The sequence below is a fragment of the Trachemys scripta genome, chromosome 20 (genome assembly GCF_013100865.1).
Source record: "Trachemys scripta elegans isolate TJP31775 chromosome 20, CAS_Tse_1.0, whole genome shotgun sequence".
Lineage (NCBI taxonomy): Eukaryota > Metazoa > Chordata > Testudines > Emydidae > Trachemys > Trachemys scripta.
Window position 1 is genome coordinate 13,702,204 of NC_048317.1, and position 24,649 is coordinate 13,726,852.

The following is a 24,649-nucleotide window of genomic DNA, read 5'->3' on the forward strand; positions in this document are numbered from 1 at the left end:
TGCTGCTCGATACCAGAATAGGAACCTTGCAACCTAGCCAGACCAACTGAGGGTACCAAGATGGGCCCTGTTGGACTGTTACAAAACTGCTCCCAGGGAGGGCTGCAGGACATTTTGGGCCTTCTACCATGGAAGAGGTTTGTTTGCGACTCGTTCGGAGGGCTGAGTCACCTAAGACCTTCCTGACAAGTGCAGCGGCCCTCTGGGGGCACCGTGAGTGGAAAAAACTGCAGGCATGCACACACTCAACCCAGGGGCATTCACATGAGGTGAGCGCACCCTGTTATACACACCCATTCTCTCTCGCTCAGCTTCTTTGACCTGCATGAAAGCCTACAGGTCTCCAGGCTCCCTGACATCTGGGAGGTTTTGCCATTGACATCAGTGGGGCCAGAATTTCACCCCAGGTGTTAGGCAACACACAAGGGGTTGTACAATCAGGGCCCCATTTCCATCTGCTCTTGTTTGTAATGCACCACCTCCAAAGGATCCGTAGTCCTTCTAGTCAATTACATGGAAGGGCAGGTAGCAGGAAGACATACAAGTGAAAAAGCCACAGGAAGTGATTCACCCTTGCCCCACCCCTTGTGTTGCCCGGGCAAAGTGGGTGCAAAGGGCTACAGAAGAATCGGGACAAGGGTGAACAGGGGTCTTTTAGGGTGAAATAAGCCGAGGATATATTCAGGCCTCGGATTAGCAAGTGCAGCTTCATTCACTGCAACCATTGACACCAGCGCTCTGTTCTGAAACCCTGATGTTGTCCTTTTAACCAAGTATGAAGATAATTAAATTTTGCACGGTTTCGTTGCACCTCAGTAAATATTGTCTATAAAAATCAATTGGCATTGACTGTACTTAATGTATAATAACGATTCTTATAACTCTAAATTATCCTTATAAATCTAAATTAAATGCCTCGGTTTAAGTGTATTTAGGGCATTTAATTAATAAAGTGTTACCAAATAACCATTACTAATCTGTTTACTTCAAGCCTGATTTCCATTTCCAAAAGATTTATTTCTTGGCTGTGTGTGTGGGAGGCTATGAGTGAGAGTGTGTGAAGAGTTTTTAAACAGCTTCTGCAGGTATCAGAAATACCAAGAGCTGGTCAGGAATTTTTCAGTGAAATCCTTTTCTATGGAAAAATGGAGCTTTCATTGAAACCAAAATATTGTGTGGGAAAGGGTCAGTTTCTTCCCCTTTCCTATTCTGAAAAGTTTTGAAATTGTCTTTTGACATTTTTGTGAAAAAACCCATTCCATTTTTTGGTTCGAAATGACTTTTCATTTAAAAATTAAAAGTGAATTTAGAATAAAGACAATTAAAAGAAAATATTTAAAGGGCCCCCAGCTTTTTTTTATTATTATTATTGGATCATAAAAATGTGTGAAATTTCAACTTTTTGAGATGGGAGACACTTTTGAAATCTCAAATATTTTCCTGGGACGGGAAACCTGTCTTCCTGCCCAGCTCTCGAAATAATCCATCCAATCTCTTGTGCAAAGCCAGTTATTTAGTGTATTTGTCAGCCCATACAGATGGGCAGAAGGGTGGTTTTGTGGTTAGGACTCTGGCATCAGACTGAGGAGACATCGGGTTAGTCCCGGGCTCTGCTACTGATGTCTTTTGTGACCCTGAGCAACGCTCTTATCTCTCTCTGTCTCAGTTCTCTCCTTTGTCTCTTTAGCTTGTCACTTCTTCAAGGCAAGGGCTAGCTCTCACTCTGTGTATGTACAGCACCCAAAACCGTGGAGTCCTGGTTTCGGATATGCCCTCTCGGGTGCTACTGGGATATAAATAATTAAGATGGCTCCATTGCAGAGCTATCACATGTAATTTCTATATTATTCCTCTTCAGTGGATTTTCCAGTGGCTCTGGAATGAGCAGGTGGTGGCACCTTTGGGAAAAATCTGGATCCTGGGAAAATTAGCCATTACATGTGTTGATTTATAGGGAAAGCTCCCTACCCCAGGAAAGAGTACAAGAACTGCGAGAAAGCAACCGTTCTGGCTATCTAAGGCCTTACATGGCCCGTCAGAGCCGCTCCTAATCATCAATATATTGAGCCCCACACACCTCTGGGAAGTAGAGAGGTGTTATTATCCCCATTTTACTGATGGAGAAACTGAGACCCTAGGCAACTTACCCAAGGAGTCTGTGGTAGAGCAGAGAACAGTGGTCAGTGGGTCCCAGGATAGTATCCTAAGCACAGGACCTGCCTTCCTTTTTGCCTTCAGCTAAAATGCAGGCTGCAGTGAGAGGGAGTTCCCTTCTCCCAGGATAGTGAGTGGGCTGCAGAAAGATACAGGGCCAAATTCAAAACTGGTGTAAGAGGATGTAATTCTGTCAGGCTAACACCTGCTTACTCCAGTGTAAAATTTGGCTCCAAAAAAATGCAATCAGGAATATTGTGAATCCGTAATGTAACCCAGAGGGATCGCTGGGACCCTGATGCTGCTCAAGACCATTCTGATGCGTCTGCATCTCCATTGATATCACTACCGACCAGACAGGGAGCTGGCTGGCTTTCCAAGAGCCTCTCTAGGTCAACAGCTTGTATCCAGACCGGGACAGTACTGACTGAAAGTCACCACAATCTTACACCCGTCCACTGCCCTATAGGATATAAGCAAGTGGTCGTAGTCCAGTTGTTGGGGCACAGAGGTGTTCTATATCAGAACAAGCTATTGCCCGTTGCCCTTCTTGGCAGGATCCGCAGCTAATTCGAAGAAAATTAAATGCATCCCTTTGCAGAGAGTCACTACAAGGCCTACGAAGGAGTATGGCAGAAAGGGATCTAGGGGTTATAGTGGACCACAAGCTAAATATGAGTCAACAGTGTGATGCTGTTGCAAAATAGCATACATGATTCTGGGATGCGTTAACAGGCAGGGCCGGCTCCAGGCCCCAAGCAGCCAAAAAAAAAAGCCGCGATCGGAAGTGAGGGACCGTCCGCCAAATCGCTGGACCTGCCGCCCCTCTCTGGAGTAGCTTGCCAAGCTGGTGCCTGGAGCCGGCCCTGTTAACAGGTGTGTTGTGAGCAAGACACGAGAAGTTATTCTTCCGCTCTACTCTGCTCTGGTTAGGCCTCAGCTGGAGTATTGTGTCCAGTTCTGGGCACCGCATTTCAAGAAAGATGTGGAGAAATTGGAAAGGGTCCAAAGAAGAGCAACAAGAATGATTAAAGGTCTTGAGAACATGACCTATGAAGGAAGGCTGAAAGAATTGGGTTTGTTTAGTTTGGAAAAGAGAAGACTGAGAGGGAACATGATAGCAGTTTTCAGGTATCTAAAAGGGTGTCATAAGGAAGAGGGAGAAAACTTGTTCATCTTAGCCTCTAAGGATAGAACAAGAAGCAATGGGCTTAAACTGCAGCAAGGGAGGTTTAGGTTGGACATTAGGAAAAAGTTCCTAACTGTCAGGGTGGTTAAACACTGGAATAAATTGCCTAGGGAGGTTGTGGAATCTCCATCTCTGGAGATATTTAAGAGTAGGTTAGATAAATGTCTATCAGGGATGGTCTAGACAGTATTTGGTCCTGCCATGAGGGCAGGGGACTGGACTCGATGACCTCTCGAGGTCCCTTCCAGTCCTAGAATCTATGAATCTATGCATCACTGAAGCCTAGAGTTTAAGCAAGCTTTAAGTGATGCATAGTTCTTGTTCTGGCTCTCTGCATGGGGTGAATGAAATCCATATTGAACAGGCTTGGAGACTGAATTCCTCTTCCAAGCCAAGGAAGTTGCAGTTCAGATCAGAACAGAGTCAGGGCAGCATGCCCTGTGGCTCCCCGTATGGAGCATATTCCTTCAGAGAGAGATGTAGAGGACGTCAGTCTCCAGGGCTGTTGATGGGATACTTTTAGCCAGCGCTAAATCAACTAAGGAACAATAATTTACAGGAAAGCACCTTCTAGGGAGACTGGGTATTTTATAAGCTGTCTATCCTCTAATGTTCACTTCAGATTGAGCGCGGCAGATGGAAACAAGATGAATTCTAAAGAGGGAAAAAAACTGAGAAAATATTTTGAAATGAAGCCCTGCATCTCTGCCGTAACAACTACTCATCTTTTGGAGTGACATTTGCCTTTATTTGTCTAACTAGCTTGACGGTCTCTCAGTGTTTCTTCTGATTGGGATAATTTATTTGTTTTCATGTTAAGTTTTATTGCGTATTGATTTTCAGAGTCATTCCAAACCCATGTCAGTTTTTATCTGCTTAAAGTAATAGAAAGCATTTGGCAGAAGATGCAGCATGTAAAATCATATTGCCAGCCAGACTGGAATCTACAAATATCGTTAATTACCATGATTATGATCCCCTCAGATGACAGATGCAGACCTGAGACGACAGCCTCTCAGTTGCATCGCAGACTCATTGTAAAGAGTTCATGTGCTCTAGACAACAGACACAAACGTTATTAAAATCACACGCACCAAGGATGAGCTGGGAGTGAAAAGCTGGCCTTCAGCTTTCAAAAGCACAGCCCTCTAATGTTAGTCCTGTTGGTTGGCTAAAGGACCTCCCCCCAGGCCTAAGGGGAGGATCCACAGGTCCGGGATACCAAATAATTGCGGGGGACAACTAATGAGATAACAGGAATGGATGTGAGGTCTTTTATCCACTTAAGGGAAGCCTTGCTTAGTCACTCGTGCACAAAGCCAATTCAAATCAGCCACTCCGGTCTCTATTTATCTGCAATGACTTCAACTGGATCAGAATAAGAACAAGAAAACAAGTAACAACCAAAAGCTAGATAATTTGCACATAATTGACCCACTCATACTATCTCCAGCCCATCTTCATGTTGGGTTTCTTTCTAGCTTCAGATGCAACAGCTGCCAACAGAGACATAATAATTATTTCTATTACATATCTAAAGTCAATAAGAGCTCCACCTTTCTAAAAATCAGCTCTAGGCAATTTGCTATGGTCACAGGTGGAGTCAGGCATTGAAGCCACATCCCAGAGCCATTGTAATCAGGGTAACCCGACTGGGCCCATTTGAAAATACCCCTAGGCACCGGACTGAATCTTTAGGCACCTAAATCAAGCTGGGTGAGATATTTTGGGTGAATTGTAAATACATTTTTCAGGGCACGGAAACTGTGCGAATCTGGGTCAAATTGGTGAATAGTTTCAGCAAAAATAAACTGAAACATTTTTCAGAAATGTCGAAACACTTCCTTTCGACCCAAACACATTTTTAACTTGTTTCAGTGAAAAAGAAAACAGAAAATTCAGTTTTGGGTTGAAACAAACCAATTTTTCTTCCCCACAAATTTTTCAGCTTGGCTACCAAACCGAAAAATCAATGATTTGCTCAACTCCACCTCAAAATAATTTTGGAAATCTGAAGTCTGCAATGCCTGCTCTGGGAAGAATAGGTTTCACTTGCACCTCCCACTCCCGATCTACGGATCCAGATGCACTTCCTGTACTAGTGCTGCCAGGCAGTGGAAAGGAGAACAACTTTCTTCTGTAGGAACGGTGTGGTCGCGGGCGATATCCATCCCTGTTTATTCACTGAACCTCTGTCTGGAACAGTCGTCACTCGACAGTCAGTGTATTATTTCTGCAATATTTCTCCATTCGGGCTTGTCCTGTGTGTCCGAACTGAGGCTCGGGGGAAAGAGGGGGCCAGTGCGTGGGAGCCTGGCAGAATGCTGACCTAGTGCTCCCTTTGTCTCCTCCAAAGCTCACGGATATCAGTGGGACTGACATTGTTCCATTGACTTCAGTTGAGCTGTGGCCCAGGCTCCAGGTAATGGTTGTGGGAGGCTGACTGACAGAGGACTCGGGCCTCCCCGTCCTGGGGGGGGCACAATCTAAAGGGGAGGACACATGACCACCCCAGGTGTCTCCTCTGCCCAGTGACCTCCCCAGCCCAGGACCGCAGCGCTCCCCCGCTCCCCGACGTTACTTGTGGGAGGTGAGCTCTGTCCTTCTCTCCCTGTGCCTCCCCCCGACAGGTTCAGCCGTTCTCCCTGGCAGCTGGGCGGGGAGTGGGATGGAGCCACTTCTGCCTGAGAGAGCCTGGCTGGGTGGCAGCAGCTCCCCACTCCTTGGGGGGCAGGGGCCGAGCGGGGGGGGGAAGTGGAGGGGGACTCCGACTCGCTCGGCCCCCATCCCCAGCAGCAGGGCTCGGGCTGGCAGCTGCTGCCTCCCAGCCAGGCTCTCTCAGGTAAGCTGCCCTCTTCCTCTCCGCCCCACAGCAGGCCAATCTGGGGGTGGGGGGCACTTGACCCCCCATGTCCACCCTACGCATCGCCTCTGCTGACTAATGTGCCTGGCAGCGACTCGCAGTTCATAGCGGGGACATGCACAGGCAGGTAAGGGGCTTGGCCAGCTCCCTGCTAACCTCTCCCGTGGCGGATAGTATCCGGTGGGGGTGAGTGCATGCAACTCTCTTCTGAAGCACCTTTCCCCAAGCTCCCTCCCTGCGTCTCTCTGCTCCACACACAGCCTCCACGTAGGCCCTACAGCGCCCGTCCCCCCACTGCATGGCTGGAGGCAGAAACCTGAATTTGGCTCTACGCCTTTTGCTTCTAGCCACACAGGGAGGGAAGATCCTGCCCCGGGCCCAAGAACTGTTCGGCGCTCAGGTTCCCGTGCGTGTTCGAAAGGGCTGAAGCTGCAATGGTGCGAATTACACGGAGCGGCAGGGAAAGCATGTGTGTGTGTGTGTGGGGGGGGAGAGCGGGGAAGCATTTCTCTATTTAGACAGTAATAATGTGGCTTAATTGTAGCAGCAGCTGGCAGTGCTAGGCTGAGTGAGGTGAGGCCTAATTATTGTACTTGGCAGCTGTCTGCTCTGCGGAGCCTGCTGCCGGGAGAAGTGAAGACTCCTTCCAGCAGACAGGTCGGAGGACAGAAGGAGGAGCGGGGTGATTCCTGGGCCTGCTGCAGAGCTATCAAAGAGTGATTATGAGCAAGGAGAGGGTACGTATACTGCCGCGCCTCAGCACCGTGCACAACTTAGCTCTTTAGGTTAATGGCCAGGAGCATCAGAAACCAGAACTGGAGAGAAGAAAACCACCAAAGTTTGCAGGTGTTTCTGAATTTTAGCCGTCATTGTGATGACATGGGGAGGGGGGCAGTTAGGACAAGAATCTGGCAGGGGGGCAAACGAGGGAAACTGCAGAGAAATTATGCGCACACACACGCACACACACACACACACACCATGCTTTTGGCTTTCTAGGTGCCCAGCATCTCTGAAATCAGGCCTTAGGTGTCTCAAGTTGGACATCCAAGAACAGAGGCCCCTGGAATTAGTGGACGCTTTTGAAAAGATTGCAGTAAGTGGCTGGCCCAGAGCCTCATAGTGACTCCATGGCAGAGATGGGAATAGACCCCCTGTCTTCTGACTCCCAAGGGAGACTTCTCCTCTACATCAAACCACCCCGCTGAAAATGTACCTGGGAGCTCCAGAGGAGGCAGTGCTCGAACGACAACCTTGGCTGCTAAACTCTGGGGATGTCCAGGTCCAAATCCAAACTGCGTCACTGGCTTGGGGACCCTTATTCTGATTTTACACAGGGCTTGTCAACACTTACAATGCTACAGCTGTACCCACCAGCTCTGCCAATGGGAGAACTCGTGTGGGCGTAGATAATCCACTGAGGTTGATGGAAGAATTCCTAGCGCTGTTGATATGGGGACTTAAGATGGCTCAACCAAGCTGCTGTGGATTTTTCACACCTTCGAGTGACATAGTTAAGCTGACCCAATTTTCTAGTGTGGACTAGGCCTCCATCTGCACTCAGACAAACCCCTGTTGATTCTTTGGATGTAGAACTAATTAATAACTTAGCAGGGCCATCAGGATTTGCCCTGTTACGAGCTCCTGCTAACAATCCCCCTATACTTGCCGTGTCTCCATTGTCAGACCAAAGAGGTTCTAGTAGGTTCTCAGAGACACTTCAAACTTCCTTCGTTGTTAGTCTGTTAGCGCTTTGAAGAGACTTAGCTGCACTCATGTTCAGGGAGCGACAACCAAATTAGATTGGTGATGAGTGAAAATGGGATTCAGAGCTTTTTGCCTCTCCTGCTCCCTAGCCAAATCTACTGTAGACTGGCAGTGACAGATACGTTATTGTCTGCTCGCGGCTTGGTGGTCTAGTATCTGAAGTGATTCGGGTGGTTTTCAATCTAGTTTCTAGTGCCTATCCAAAGTCCAACTGAAGGCAATGGGACATTTCCAATAAGCTTCATTCAGCTTTGGATCAGGCCCGACATGTATTTGAAATTACAGGATAGGCCCTAGATACGGAATGACCAAAGTACATTACACAGAATAAAGAAACAAAAAAGGCCCGACCCCATTTTCTCCTCTTTAACTGGCCGTCGTTAACTCTCTTCACTGCCAGAGGGATATAAAAGTGCCTTGGCATAACAGAGAATTCAGCCCTTCCTCTCACATTTCTCAGTTCACCGTCACACTGAAATTGTTGATCACCCAACACTTAAATGTTACAAGCTTTTACTATTTATTTCTACAATGGAGAATTATCACAACGTGTTATTTTTCTTTACTGATCCAGCTTCTGAAACCACTTAAAAAGCTTTCCATCAAAGCAATACAGTGGTGCTGACAGACCAGAGAACGGTTTACACTGGGGAAAGCCACATTAATTATCAGACTTATAAGCAGCACTGATAGCACACATGTTTGATTTTCATTTAATGTTTAAATAAGCTCGCTTACAATGGCAAAGTGCTTCTTGTTTAATTGAAAACTACCAAGTTTTCTACCCCTGCCTCTCTCTCTGTTTCATTCTGGCCATGATCCAGGTGTGGAAATGGAATGAAAGATGAACAGAACAGAAAAAGCCAGCATGGAATAATCATCAGAGACTCTGTTGAGTTTGCTGCAGTCCTCAAGAGCTACCTTGTCTTTTAAAGGGTATCCTTGTCCTTTGGCATTCCTCCTGTGCTGTGTATCTGTCTATCTATCACCATATGCACCCCTCTATCTATGAGTATTATCTATTGATTGGCATACATATCCCTCTGAAAGGTGAAGTCCATTGAAAAACACTGAGTTCCTGCTAAAAAAAGGCACCCATCTTGAAAAGAGAGAAAGGATTTTAAGGGTGTTGTCTGTCTGGAAAATGCATGTCCCTTGTTTGTGTGGACACCCTTGGATTTTATGGCTGGCATAGCACACAGCAGTGGCTGATATTTTTAGTACTTCCAGACATCTGATGCCTGCCAAGGTCACTTTCTGTCACAAGTGATGATGAGCCGACGTGGCAGAATGTAACAACGCAGTCACTTCCCAGCAACCTGCTTTAACATACATTGCAGCCTCTTGCTGAGGAGAGATACAAACGAGGTGAGAGCTGTGGCAGAACCGCTTAGATTGTCTTACACTCCCTTGGCTCTTTCCTCGATGTGTTGTCCTGTCATATACTCACGATGGCAAGAGAAACAGAAGCTGCTTGAGTGATGACACAGGTTGGGGTCTGTGATGGGGTTCCTCTTACCATACTGGCACTTCCTGCGAGCCATCTCGGGGATTAGCTCCACAGGGCAGTACGCCCTCTCTCCATGGTGCCTCGCCCGCCATCACTTCTTCTCCCGGACCCATGTCACTCCAAGGACTGCGGCATCCCCTCTGGCCGTGCCACGATCTGTGCTCCCCCCCTCCGGGGGCCCTGCAGTCAACTGTCCAGCCACTTCCCCAATGGCGAGTGAAGGACCTGGGCCTGCCCACTACTTCGGGTCCCGGCCCAGGGACCCTGTAGATGGCAGACACAGGCTACATCCCCTCCAACCTCTCAGTACATTTTCCTGGGCCACGTCCCCATGACCCCAGCAGTTTCTTTGCCCTTACCTCAGGGCCTCAGCCTGCCAGTCCTAGCAGCAGGCCAGGAGCTCTCTCTTGCTCTCCTGTTCTTTCCCAGTACTGCTCTGTCCAGGGTGCTAGCTTTCTTCCACCTGCAAGGCACCCAGGTCTTCCTCCTTGAGCTCCAGAGAGTAACTGACCCTGCTTTGCCCTGCAGGTCTACTTATATGGGCCTACTAGGTCCTGATTGGCTGCTCCTCTCAACCCACTCTCTGATTGGTTGCTTACTGTGCAGCCTCCCTAAGGCTGTATTAACCCCTTGCATTCCACTGTGGGGTGGACGCGCCATTACAAGGTCTGCAAGCATTTGCTGACTGGATTGGCTATGACTTCTAAAGTAGAACCAACAGTGGATTAAGGTCATGCATGACATGCAAAAATGTTGGGATAGAACCTGGTCATGGATTTCTAAAAGAAGCCAAAACTCACCCAATCTCGGGACTCAGACCTTCTCATGAATTTCAGGGAGATTAAAGGAGAATTTCAGGGGATAAGACAGGTTCAGCTGCAGCCCCATGGACACTGGAATCTGTGTATCTCCCGTAAGGTCCTCATTGGATAATGAATATCATTTTGCACAACTTTCTTGTTTAGGGGGAAGGTTAGTTGTCTGTAACTTTAAGGCCAAAGGCAGGCTCCAGAAGCCACTGTCGGTGTGGAACGCCAGTGGCTTCGTTGGGTAATTCAGTATGAATGGAGCGGCTTACATGTTCATGCCCAGAGACCTACTACAGAGAAACTCAAGAGTTTGGATCCATGGATTCAACCCAAAACTCTAAATCAGAACTAGCTGTCTCAAAACTGGGCCCCAAATCACTGGAAAATGAGCTTGGAGAAGCTTTCAGCTAGAGATGGTTCCAAAGCAACCTCTTCTCAGATTTGGACTTGTCAGAATGGTGCGCAATCAGCCTGATCACTACTATTGCTGAAATTGGGGGAAATCCTGGTGAACTTCACACACTCATGTGCATCAACTCTTTGTGCTTTGGCCTAGCAGACAGAAGTGACTGCCTAGCATGGAGCTTATGGCCAGGGACGTTTCCCTGTGTCACTCACAATTTACCTCAGCGGTGCCACCAGAGCAAAGAATTACAAAAAAAAAAAGAAAAAGAAACAAATATATTAAGCGCTTATCATCGTTCAAAGGTGTGCTGTCCCCACACAGTGGTGGCATTTCCCTTCCCTGCTCTAGCAGCAGGGATTTTGTAAACTGATCTGACAACAAAGTCACGGCTCTCTGAGACACTGAGAAGAGAGACACGGAAAGGAATAGATGTAGGTATATGTCTTTTATTGTTGTTTGGAAAACGGAGGCTTCCATTGTCAGTCTTTTTGACTGGGGCCCTGCAGAGAGGCGGCTATAGTACCCAGCGCGAGCTTTGCCGTCTAGACACAGCAGGATCTGCAAACTTCAAAACCTGCACTCACATCAAAGCTACGTATTCTCAGCCAACGAGAAAGGATGGGCTAAGTCCTCAGCTGGTGCCAATTAGAGCTGTGCTGATTTACAACAGCCCAGGATCTGGTCCAACATACCTGGGTTTGCAGGCAACGTGGGTTTGCACCAACTATCATACAACATTCTGTGTACAATGCACAGCGTGGATCAAATTGTGATGCACCCTTGTGGGTGGGGAGAAGGCTGAACCACGGCTCTCTTCTCGCTTGCTGCACGGGCCTATGGAGCAGGGCCAGTGTACCAGAGAGGAGCAACGGGCTCTATCCTAGTGGAGGGGGCAGTTTGTACATCTCCATATGCACCAAGCAGCCAGGAAGAGACCCAACCCTGGGGCAGTGCAGCTCCACGCTGGCCGGTATCTACGGCTTTGCATAAGCTTCCCAATCAAGCCCTATCCATGTATCTTAACCCTATATCATATGTGCATTCCCCTCACTGCTTAGTTATTATTAATAACTATTTGTATTACCATAGTGCTTAGGAGGCCAACCTTGGGCGAGGATCCATTGTGCTAGGGGCTGGACTCACAGTGTTGTTTCTTGTCGTTGTCTGTAAGCTCTTTGGAGCAAAATTAATCTTTTTTGCTTTGTGTGTGTACAGCACCTAGCACAATGGGGCCCTGATTCCTGATGGGTCCCCTACACACTACTCATGATGACTCTGTGAAGGAGGTAAGCTGTGTGAGCTCTATTTTACACCGTGGGGACAAGGAGGCCATGAGAGGTGATTTGTCCGAAATCACAGGAGTCACTGTAAGAACTGGCTCATCTACGCAGGAGTAATGCACCCTACACCGGTCTGATTTCTAAAACGCACCACCATGTTGTGCACGAATTGGTCCGTGCAGACCCTGCTGGTGCACACCAAAGGTTTCTCTAGCGTGTTTTAACACAGTGCTGTTTGAAGCAGTACTATGTGAAAGTGCACCAGCAGGGCCATTAACCTACAACACAATAGTACCCTTGAAAATCACCCCCCATGGAGCACTACCCCACCGTGAAACAAGGCCCTGGGAGCAGAACTTAGCATAATAGAATCATAGAATATCAGGGTTGGAAGGGACCTCAGGAGGTATCTAGTCCAACCCCCTGCTCAACGCAGGACCAACTCCCAACTAAATCATCCCAGCCAGGGCTTTGTCAAGCTGGGCCTTAAAAACCTCCAAGGAAGGAGATTCCACCACCTCCCTAGGTAACGCATTCCAGTACTTCACCACCCTCCTAGTGAAATAGTGTTTCCTAATATCCAATTTAGACCTCCCCCTCTGCAACTTGAGACCATTACTCCTTGTTCTGTCGTCATGTACCACTGAGAACAGCCGAGCTTCATCCTCTTTGGAACCCCCCTTCAGGTAGTTGAAAGCAGCTATCAAACATCTGAGTTGCCTGCACCATCCGAGTGTTTGCACTGACCACAGTGCCATGTGTCGCTCTCAGATACAGTGTGTGTGTGTGTGTGATTGTCTGTATATCATTGCAAATGCAGCAGCTACCAACAGTTAGCACAGTGCTATCTGAGACTGCACCGTTCATTCCTGTTCTAAGTACAAGGAAAATTGGGATTTCACATTGGCTCTCCCACAGTGAGTGCCCGTTCCTCTTTAATTACCATTGTCTTTAGCAATAGCTAGTTATCGTTGCATTCCCCTTTTAACAATAGGTCAACTGAGGCACAGAATAGATCAATCTTAAAGCCAGGAAGGACCCATTAGATCATCTAATCTGACCTCCTGGATAGCACAGGCCCTAGAATTTCATCCTGCATGGAGCCCGATCACTTGTGTAATTGTTACATGACTTTCCTAAAGTTAGTTAGCAAATCATTGGCAGAGCTGGGAAGAGAAACCCAGAGTCCTAGTTGTCTAACCACTAGACCACAAACTCTCATTATAGACTTCCTTTTGCTAATGAGCTGAAGGGAGCTGGTTTTAACACAAGGTGTATGATAAAAACTGCTGATTGTATCAATCGTGTGTGTGTGTGAGAAACAGGAGTGGGGGCATGAGCTGCCCTGGGTGCTCTCTGTGCTGCAGCCACATTAATCTGCAAGAGAGTATTTTGGGATTTAATGATCTACTGTAAAGCCCTTTGACGGGTGATGGAAAAGAGGAGTCCATCACTGTGGTTCCTGGCATTCTGTGCAAACAGAAATGTAACCCACCTCGAGTGCAGTAATTGTTTCCCAATACAGCTTGACTAGGTCTAACTGATGAGAGCAACTGGTCCACTAACAGAGAATGGGAACATGAAAAGGAGACTCCGGTGTAATGTTCTAACATACGAAACCTGATGCATTACAATACATGAGGAAATCAATATAGAACGGCGGACACGCAGCATTAAAGAATTGCATAGGGCCTAACCAGCAGGCTTGATTTTGATCTCACTTACACGGGTCTGAGTGGTTTAACTCCGTTAAATGAATGAAAGTCCTGATGAACACTGGTGTAACTGCCCCCTTCCCCCCAGCGCACGCACACACACACACACCCCGTAAAGCATGAATAGAGGCAGGGAACTCAGTGAGAGGAAAGGCATCACAGAATTTTCCCTGCATTCTTCCATGGGAGCTGGGAGGATAGGGGGAGAGAGACCCTGAGACCCATAGGGATCTTCCAGCTCCAGGCCTCCGGTGCCATTACATTTTGAGGGGAATCTCTGTTGTGATTATGGGTTGGAAGAACATGCCCGTTCGGCCCAGCTCCACTCCTGGCCTGCTGTCTGTCTTCTCCCTTCCTCCTTGTTGATCGGTGATCCATCAGAGAGCCTTCTACTGGGACCAGGTAGAGTGATGCCACAGGGGCAGCTGTACCCCTTTCTCCATGGGTTGGAGGAGTTCTGTCCTCAGCTCAAAAAGCCACAATCTAGCCCCCCAGCCAAGATCAGACACCTGCTTGTTACACGGCATCTCCCTTTCTCCCTCATTTAATGTAGAACAGGGTGTTGTTATTCTCATTGAATAACGTGGAACAAACTTACAATGCTTAAGTGTTGATGAAAAGCTTGGATCTCTGAAAGTGCGATTAATGTCCTTCTGCCGGAGGAAAGTCACTTTGAAAAATGTGGATGCTGATTCCGCATAATCCCCCCATTAATTGCATGTCAGATATTGTGTTTACTAGAAGAAACTCTCTGTCTCTCTCTCTTTTAAAAAAAAATGAACTGCCCTGGGTCTAGTGCTTTCATTGTAGCTCATTGGAATCAGACACTTTCTGCCTGGTATATTCCTCGCCTTGGCACTGTCTGCTTTCCCCTTCCATTGCCCTGTGGTACAGAGCTAAAGGAGAGTGGGTTGGGCACTCAAAAGCTATGCCTGGGTGGTGGGGGTGGGGTGGGGGCAAGCTGGGTTTCACAGGATGATACAAGAGCCACGTAGGCAGGGGTCAATCTTAGATAAAGCTCTTATGGCTCCAGTTAGATGAAAACAGTATGGTCCAGTAGGCAGAACACTGTTCTCCAATTGGTGGGATTGTTCTCCAATTGGCTATTCCTGGCTCTGCCATAGGCCCGCTGGGTGACCATGGGGCAAACTCTCTCCCCCCCCCCTTGTGTGCCTCAGTTTACTCAGCTGTGAAATGGGGTTAACAGCACTGAACGTCTCTGTAAAGTGTTTTGAGATCTTCTGATGAAAATCGCTGTAGAAGAGCTAGGTATTATTATCATATCCCAGCATTTGTTTAATCAGAGTGCACATGCATACGCCACTTTCCTCTGAGACATCTAGTCCCAATGGAGCATCAGACATCTGCCCTACAATAAAAATAATGCCACTGAATGTTCCTACCCAACCCTTTTCTCTCTCTCTCCTTCCCATTCTGGTGAGGCTTGCATTGCACATAGGGTATTGCTGTCATCTGTGGTCACTCTAAGGTAGTGTATCCAGTTCCCCGTATTCATGCTAGTGGCAGAGTCTCTCTACAAAAGATTAAATATAGAAGAGGAGGATGTTTTCTTCCCCACAAGGACAGAACAGTGTCCAACCACCCCATCAATGAAACTCCAGACAAAACTATCTATTGCAGGGTGATTTGAAATCCTCCACGGAATGCAGTTAGTTCCTGTAGCAACCATCCTTCTTAGAGTTCCTTCTGAGGGAAAGGGAGTGAAGATTTGACCAGATTAGCACATCACTTCCCCATTAATTCAGCTACAGGATAGTTATTTTAGAAACTGGATTTCCAGAACTGGGCAAGCAGCAAAGAAGCTGGGACTTCATTTTGGCTTCTTAACGGAAGAATCGGCTAGACACTGAGTGCACCAAAAATGTCACCAGGGACCTGCTGAGTAATAATAATTAATGAATTAAGAACAGTAATCGTTAATAATAATAATGCTTGATTGCAAACCCTTTAGGGCAAGGACCAGCTTTTCACATATCCGTACAATGCCCATTGCAAGAGGGGCTTACTCTTTGGTTGGCGTTTCTGTAATAAATCATAATGCTTTGCTGTCGTGTCTTTCATCTGAGGATCTCAAAACTCAGGAAACAACTTCGTTAACTGCTACATTCCCTTCTGGCGAGATCGGCATCACTAGGTTCATTTTACTTAGGAACTGAATGAGACTTGCCCAGGTTTTCTGGGTGAGTTAGGGGCAAATATAAGGAACCAAATTGCCAGTGACCCCCCTACTCTACTCATTAGCCCCACCAGTGGAAACTTCCCCTAAGCAGCAGGTCGCAAGTGTAACACATACATACCTCTATCTATCTCAGTAGCAACAAGGTGCTGAGGAGAACTCCTCTTCCTTGTTCTTAAGCGACTAATGAGAACATTTCCCCACGATTGCCTCGCTGAGGCACTCCCTTTCTCTCCACAGCAAAGAAGCTAATGGTAAGGAGATTGAACAGTGTGATATCACTTTAATGTGAAGCATATAAATAAAGCTCTTATAACTCTATCCTTACTTCTGCATTGTGCATAGTAACCGTTCGTCTGCATACAAGGGTCTACGAAGAGACAGGCTGATTTCAGAGCTCTTTCCATCCTCTAAACTGGAGGCTCAGCGTGAAATCCTGAAAATCCGAGGCTGCAAGTCATCTCCCCCCAAAAGGTGTAGTTTTCCATGCAACACAAACTGAGAGCAAGATGCAGGAGAGTCAGACGATGGAGTTATTGGTTGGACTGCAGATTTGGAGGGTGTTTAGAAGTCAGAGAGTTGTTTAGATGTAGGAGAGTTGGGCATGTGGGAGACATTTTAGAGATTATGACCCTGCACGGAAAACTACTAGGCACCTGACATTTAAATCTGATACCTCAGGTGCCTTAGCTATCTCCTCGGCCCCACACGCTGGGATAGCTAGCACTCAGACAGAATCCAAACCATGGAGGACTTGATAGATCATTGCCAACTCCCGGAGTTGTATAAGGAAGTGAGTAGGGAGCCAGCACCAATTAGAGGAGCGGTGTAGTCACATGTGGAGCTGGTGGGGAACTTTCCTACAAAATGGTGTTTCAGCCGAAAAATACAGAAAACGGAAATATTCAGCGGGAATGTTTCAGTTTCAATCAACAACACTTCCCTGAAGGAACGGGTTCTCAGGGCTAGGCTGGAATTTCTGGTCAAACGAGAGAGAGAGAGGGAGACTATGACAATGGTAGGCGATAGCCCAGTGGTTAGGGCTCTCCCCTATGCCCTAGAACAGTGGTTCTCAAAGTATGGGACACACCTTCCAAGGGAGGCATGAGCTGGGTTCTTTTTTGGGGGGGGGGGGAGGAGCTCTGGGTGTCAGCCCTGGGTGGCTGGGGCTTGTGCACTAGGGTTATGCACACCCGGGAGGTGGTGGGGGGATAAAGGGGCAGATGGACCCCACTCTTCCAGCTGGGGGCCGACTGTCAGACCCCCTCACTCCAGCCTGGCTCTCCCCCCCCCGCGATCCCTCAGTGGAGGCAGCCTAGAGCGGGGGAGGGATAGCTCAGTGGTTTGAGCATTGGCCTGCTAAACCCAGGGTTATGAGCTCAATCCTTGAGGGGGCCATTTAGGGAACTAGGATAAAAATCTGTCGGGGGATTGGTCCTGCTTTGAGCAGGGGGTTGGACTAGATGATCTCCTGAGGTCCCTTCCAACCCTGATATTCTATGATTCTCTCCTGCCCCCAGTCCCTCACCTAGAGGTGGAGGCAGGGCTCCCATTGTCAGCCCAGGGTGGCAATGGGATGCTAAGTCTGCTGTGAAAAATGATATGGACATATTGCCGCCCTTACTTCTGCGCTGCTGCTGGCACGGAACTGCTTTCAGAGCTGGGCAGCGGTCTCTGTACTGTTGTGGGCGAGCAGGGGGCGTAAAGGATGACAGCCACAAACTGGAGGCACGATGCAATAAGCGGGAGAACCACAGCCCTAGAAAATGCAAGTTCAAGCCCCTTCTCTGCCTAAGTCAGACCAGGAGCTTGAAGCTGGGTCTTGCATTACCCGGGTGAGTGCCCCTAACCACTGGGCTCTTGGTTCTCCCTTGTTCTCCTTTCATCACCATACAGAAGTGTGTGTGTGGGGGGAATCTCCAAACATTTCATGGGATGGGAAACTTGTTTCCTCCCCAGCTCTGAGTCCCCCAATGGCTGACTTTCCGAGTGAGCGGGAAGACACATTGTGGCCTGGCCATACAGTCTTCAAGGCTAGCCACATACACGTGATTCAAGCTGAAGGTCACAAAGCTCTTGATAATTGTGGCTGCATCTATCCCAGAGGAAAAAACGGTGGCAGTCACCTTTCTGGGGGGGGCAAATGTAGTAAGTGCATTTGGCCACCTGTGCCATGCGAGAATCGAAGAGCAGATTGTGGGAACAACTTTTGGTCCCTGCCAACCTGAGCCAGTCCCCTAGAATGGACAGGCCATTAGCCTGACATTTAGGCTTCCTCTGTTGTCCAAAATGGCACTTCCCATTTTATTGTTGTTTACTTTAAAGCTTCTTTGGGCCAGAATGGAAGCTGCACCCATGTAAAAAAAGTGGCCTTTGGCTTTTAGTGATGATCACATCACATGCTATTGAACATGACAGGAGACCCTCCCTTAGCAGCTACTATCAGTGGGGAAAAAATGAGCATCTCCTTGATGCCAGCAGGCTTCTGTTAGGTTTATATCATGTAACAGCTGTTCACATCCATTGCTGCCTCAGGAAATCTCTTTGTATAGTTAAGAAAGGCTGGCTGTCAATAAGTTGCAGAGCACATAAAATTTTAGCCCCAAATAAAATTTTGTCATTTATGAAACATTGTAAGTTTTGCAAGCCAAGACGTGCAATCCTCTGGAATTGCTTTAGGATGCTGGATGGTGAACGCCAGCCTTCTGATTGGCTCTCAGACCGATGCTTAACACATTTGGCACTAGGTTCGCTGTCTCCCTTGTTTCTTTAACCTATGTACAAATTCCATCTCCTCAGAACAACGGGGCACTGCCAGCAGCAAAGTGGAAGGTTCATGAAAGTCACTTAGAATCATGGAATATCCGGGTTGGAAGGGACCTCAGGAGGTATCTAGTCCAACCCCCTGCTCAAAGCAGGACCAATTCCCAACTAAATCATCCCAGCCAGGGCTTTGCCAAGCCTGAACTTAAAAACCTCTAAGGAAGGAGATTCCACCACCTCCCTAGGTAACCCATTCCAGTGCTTCACCACCCTCCTAGTGAAAAAGTTTTTCCTAATATCCAACCTAAACCTCCCCCACTGCAACTTGAGACCATTACTCCTTGTTCTGTCATCTGGTACCACTGAGAACAGTGTAGATCCATCCTCTTTGGAACCCCCTTTCCGGTAGTTGAAAGCAGCTATCAAATCCCCCCTCATTCTTCTCTTCTGCAGACTAAACAATCCCAGTTCCCTCAGCCTCGCCTCATAAGTCATGTGCTCCAGGCCCCTAATCATTTTTGTTGCCCTCCGCTGGACTCTTTCCAATTTTTCCACATCCTTCTTGTAGTGTGGGACCCAAAACTGGACCCAGTACTCCAGATGAAGCTTCACCAATGCCGAGAAGAGGGGAATGATCACGTTCCTCGATCTGCTGGCCTTGAGTCTATTGTAAAATGACCCCACTGAAGTGTCAGCGTAAAGCATAACCGCCTCTGTGTAGCTGGCGCTAAGTATACAAATTAGGGGTGGAATTCACCCTGGTGCAGGAGAAGTTCTTGGGACTAGCAGCGCTCGGGATTTTCCAGCCACTGTGATAGTTTTGGGGGCCTCATTTATGATTTTTCAACCCTGGGGGTTGGCACTACCAGCCGTGGCAGCATTTGAGCTGCTGGTGAATCTGAAGTGGTCACAAGAAAGAGAGTGCTGCTCACTCACACCAGCGTAGATCCCCACCAACGTCCATGGAGTGACACTGGTGTAAAGTGTGAGGGAGAGGAGAATCAGGCCTATCCTGTAGGCCTTGGTAGCTACTGAAAAGCTGTGCATTGTGGGCCTCCTAGTACTGACAGCCTTCAGTGAACTCACCAGGGCTGACTTTCACCTCATACCCACTTTACATCAATGTAACTCTGTTGGCTTCTGTAGTCACTCTTGATGTACACCAGTGTAAGTTTTATGGTGAAGAGCTATCCTCTTTAGTGGATGAATACACCCTATCAACATGGACGTCTATATGGTACTAACCAGTCTCCTGAAGTGTCTGTCCCAGTATGCAGTGAGGCCCCGATCCCTGAGCACATGCAGAACTTTAAGCATGTAGTTAATCCCATTGAGTTCCATGGGGCTATTCACAGGTTTAAAGAGTATGTCTGCGCTTCAGTGCTTTGCTGGCTGAGAGCACTAGTCTTGCATAAAACCTCGAAGCAGGTGGGATTTTCGGCTTCACTTGTTCTCAAGTCCCGAAGCCCAATTCTGTCCATAGTCAAGTTGGCGTAAATCAGGACTGAAAATCCACAGACTTCAGTGGAGTAAAAGTGAGCTGAGAATCAATTCCTGCTCTGGGATGCTGATGCAGTTCTTCATGGCTTGACGTTGGAAGAACCCTGAATATGAGATGGTAAACAACGCTAATTAATCTAAACCTCATTTTGAGGCTGCAGCAAGGAGCAAATTACCCCAAAGGTCGCAACGATTAGCAAACAATTAAGCCCAGTGTTCCATCTTAACTGACTCTACTGTAGTTAGACGTGGCTAATTTCCAGCATCAAGAAAGGGAGAGATGGGGGGGTGGGGAATGGGATTCTAAGCACACAGCCTGCAAAATTAAACTAAGAATTAATTTCCTCTATTATAACTGATTGTTGTAAATTAAAACTAGAAGAAAATAATTGGTAGCATGTAGCTTTTAGTGTTTGATGCAGATTAGGAGAATTAGATTTTTTTATTAGGAACGCTAAACTCATCTGCCACGCTCTTGCGTCTTTAGCAATATGCGTTTTTCCCGATTACAGCTAATGCAGCCTGTTGTCACAGTGGCTTCATTCAGCCACTGGTATTTACTTCATTGAGGCTTGAATCTTTATCCCAGCTCTCAGCCTGGGCACTGGGCAGATGAATAGGAGGTAAATTAGGATGGTTCTTCCCCCTACTTCTTCCCCATCTATGGAGCACTGCAGAGCTGCTCAGTATTATGTTCACCCCTTTTATAAGACTATGATAATTTTTTTTATGAAGTATGCCTTGTGAGGTATCATTTGAAAACTCATAATTTGCTGATCATTGTTGTCCTGGTAAAATATGTGCGGCAACCTTGTATTGAAAGTTATAAGATTCTACTGTCGTCGGCAATTCTTTGGCCTTCTAGGATGACTGTCTTCCAATAAAATGACAGCCAGTTCTCACTGGTGGATCTGCAGGTGACTAATGAGACCTATCCAGGATCCACAGACCTTGTCACATTTGGGGCAGACATTTCCCAATGGAACAGGCTGTGGTGTGTTCTTTCCTTCTTTCCTGTTTCTCCATTTCCTGTTGTCTCTCTTGGATCTCAAAATACTGGCATCCTTTCCACAAAGTCCTCTTCCATTTTGGTCAATAGTGGGCTTGGGTTTCCCATGAGTTTATGTCAATATTGCACTTTTTCATGTTGACTTTGAGGGTATCTTTGAAGCGCATTTTTCGCCTTCCCCTTGACTGTTGGCCATGGCTCAGTTGTGAGAACATGACCTGCTTCAGGAGTCTACTTTCTGGCATTTGAAGAAAGTGACCAGCCCAACTGAGTTGGGGTGGCTGATGACCATAGCTTCAATTGCTGTCGACTGTATGACATTGCTGAGACATGTTCCAAGTTTAGAAAAGCAGGCACAAACCAGTTCCTCAGAGACAAAGGCAAACTGATGCCTTAGCCGGGTGTCAACAAAACCAGAAGGACTATCACCTGGTTAAGTGGCCATTCTTTGGCAGGATAAAAGGTGTGAGCGAGAAATGTACATCTTGGCAAAGGTTCCTTTCTCCACAAACTTACTGTCTCCAGAACCTGGAGATGATTTTCAAAAAAGAGAGAACTAGAAAAAAGGGGAACAGACACCCCCAAAAGTCTCCTTCCTTTCTCTCTGCCCATGGCATCAACAACACCAGAAGGACAAGGAAATTCACCCTGAACTGGGAGAAGGGTCCTCGCTGAAAGGATTCCAGCCAGTAAGACTGCTAGAGCATGTGGTGAGAGAAACCTTTGCTTTGAATTCATTTAGCTTGCTAGTTTAGATATTGAGTTTTACCTTTTCTTTTCTTGTAACCAGTTCTGACTCTTGTGCCTCATTACTTGGAATCACTTTAAATCGATCTTAAGTTAAACTTGTTTTATAGTTTTATCTAAACCAAAGTGTGCTTGGGTAGAAGTGCTGGGATAGCAGATTGCCAGGACCATGCCCCAAATGGAGAAGAGAAGAGGGGAGACAGGAAGTGGCCAAGGGGAAGCTGGTCTGGGGTATCAGCAAGAATGGCCTGAAACACTCCTCACCCCTATCCCGTTGGGCCGGGATGTCCCAGGTCTCCTCCCCCCCCCCCCCCCGGTTGGCCCAACCAAGGGAACGGGGGACGACAGACTGTCACTTGGCCACCAGGCCTTCGGATTGCCTGACAAGGCCATCCCAGGACTTTGGGGGTGTTGAGCCACAGCCTGCCAACGAGGCCTGCTGGCCCTGAAGTGAAGCCTGCTACTGGCTACAACCGTACTGATAAGAAATATTCTTATATCACTATAGCTTATTCCCATGCAATGTATGGGAATTTAAAGCTTCAGGTAACCCAGCCACTACCACCCATGCATATAAACTGACCACAGAGCCCTAAAGGTTAAATGTACATTCCCTTCTCCTGTATCTGAAGATGTTTTTCTACAAGACACCTTTTGCAATTGGAGTACTAGAAGGAGCAAGTTTTCTGCTCTTGCAGATTTTATAGCATGGCTGAACATTAAGTTACATCTGAGCAGCTAGGTTTCCCCGGCCGGTTATTTATATGTGTCAGGGTTCCCTCCCCACTCTGAACTCTGGGGTACAGAGGTGGGGACCCGCAGGAAAGACCCCCTAAGCTTATTTCTACCAGCTTAGGTTAAAAACTTCCCCAAGGCACAAATCCTTTTCTTGTCCTTGGATGGTATTGCTGCCACCACCAAGTGGTTTAGATAAAAATTCAGGAAATGGACCATTTGTAGTCCCTATTTCCCAAAAATATCCCCCAAGCACCTTCACCCGCATTCCTGGGGAGGCTTGAGAATAATATACTAACCAATTGGCAACAATGTGAGCACAAACCAAACCTCTTGGTTTTTAGGACACTGAAAATCAATCAGGTTCTTAAAAGAAGAATTTGATTTAAAAAACAGTAAAAGAATCACACCTGCAAAATCAGGCTGGAAGGTAACTTTACAGGGTAAATAAAAAGATTTAAAACACAGAGGATTCCCCTCTGACTCTGCTTTCCAGTTACAAAACTGGAATGAAATTATCTCTTAGCATAGGGAAAATTCACAAGCTAAAACAAAAGATAATCTAATGCATTTCCTTGCCTTACTTACAATTTTTTTAAGCTTAGATGCTCATTTCAGGTATGTTTTTAGGAGATATTTTTTTTCCTGCCTGGTCCCTTTCTCTGCCCAGAGAGGGAACAAACAAAGACAGCACAAACAACACCCTCCCTCCCCAGATTTGAAAGTATCTTCTTTCCCCATTGGTCCTTCTGGTCAGGTGTCAACTAGGTTAATAGAACTGATTAACCCCTACAGGTAAGACAATTCAGTCCAGCTACTCAGGAGGGATTGTATGCTATCCTTAGCTGTACGTTTATGACAATATGCATTTATTTAATCAATTCATTTGGATTATATGAATAATAAGATCTTGCATTTCTATAGGGCTTCCTTTCTCTAGGCTCTCAAAGAACTTTACAAAAGCTACATATGCCTTGCAACATTAGCAGCTGCTCAACAGCAAACAAGAACACACAGTTTTTAGGACAGGAAGTGAGGGACGTCACCCACCATTGAAACTGCAGAGGGCATTCAAGGAGGTGGAATAAAATTAACCTAGATGGAAATGGGCCACGGCACCAGATTTGACCCGGGATCTTTGATGATTACGTGTGGTCAGGAGCTCTGTTTTACAGCTCATTTGAAAGATGACACCATCATCAAGACAACATCCCTCACCCCATCTCATGGCAGTTGTTGACTGAGTACAGACTCAGAGAGAACAGTGCCACCTACTGAGCTATCAGCTGTGCTTCCCGCAACACTCTGGGTTTATTTTGAAAGTCTCCCTTCTCAGAACTAAAATAACAGTCTCTTGTTTTGTAGTCAGAAATATAAAGAACAGAAAAACAACCTAAAAAAGGAATTTGCTGAATGGCATTTTGGGCAGAACACGCTTTATAAATAGCCAATGTGACACTGTTCTTTCTGAGAGCAAGTTGGAAATATTTCCGATCAGCAAACAATTCTAGCCCCAAGTAACAATACATTAAATATATCAATATGAATACCAAGCACTAAAAACCGTTCTAAGTGGAACTGACATCACATTGTGAAGCTTGCATCAAAGAGACTCAATTAGCAAACACATTTTCTAATTACAAGTTCAAATTTACAACAAATCTGTGTTTCTAATGAAGTCTTGATTATTGGTCCAGATGGTAAGGATGAGACCTGATATCCTGCAGCAAGTAGGAGCACACTGTGAGTGCCAAAAAGAACACTTGGTGTTCAAGAACCAGCGTTATCTACTTGTTTACCCAGCCACCTTAAATTCTTCCTGGTTTGTTATGCATTTCCCAAAACAAGCCCTTTGCCCAAAAGTTCCTTAGCCAACAACTGGTGAAAACAGGTGCAGGTGATTGCTACTGCATGAAAACAATATAGAATCCCTCTCTCCCAGGCTAGTCAATCCATAGGTTATTATTTTCCTTTAAAATTTTGATTTTTTTAGTGGTATTATTTT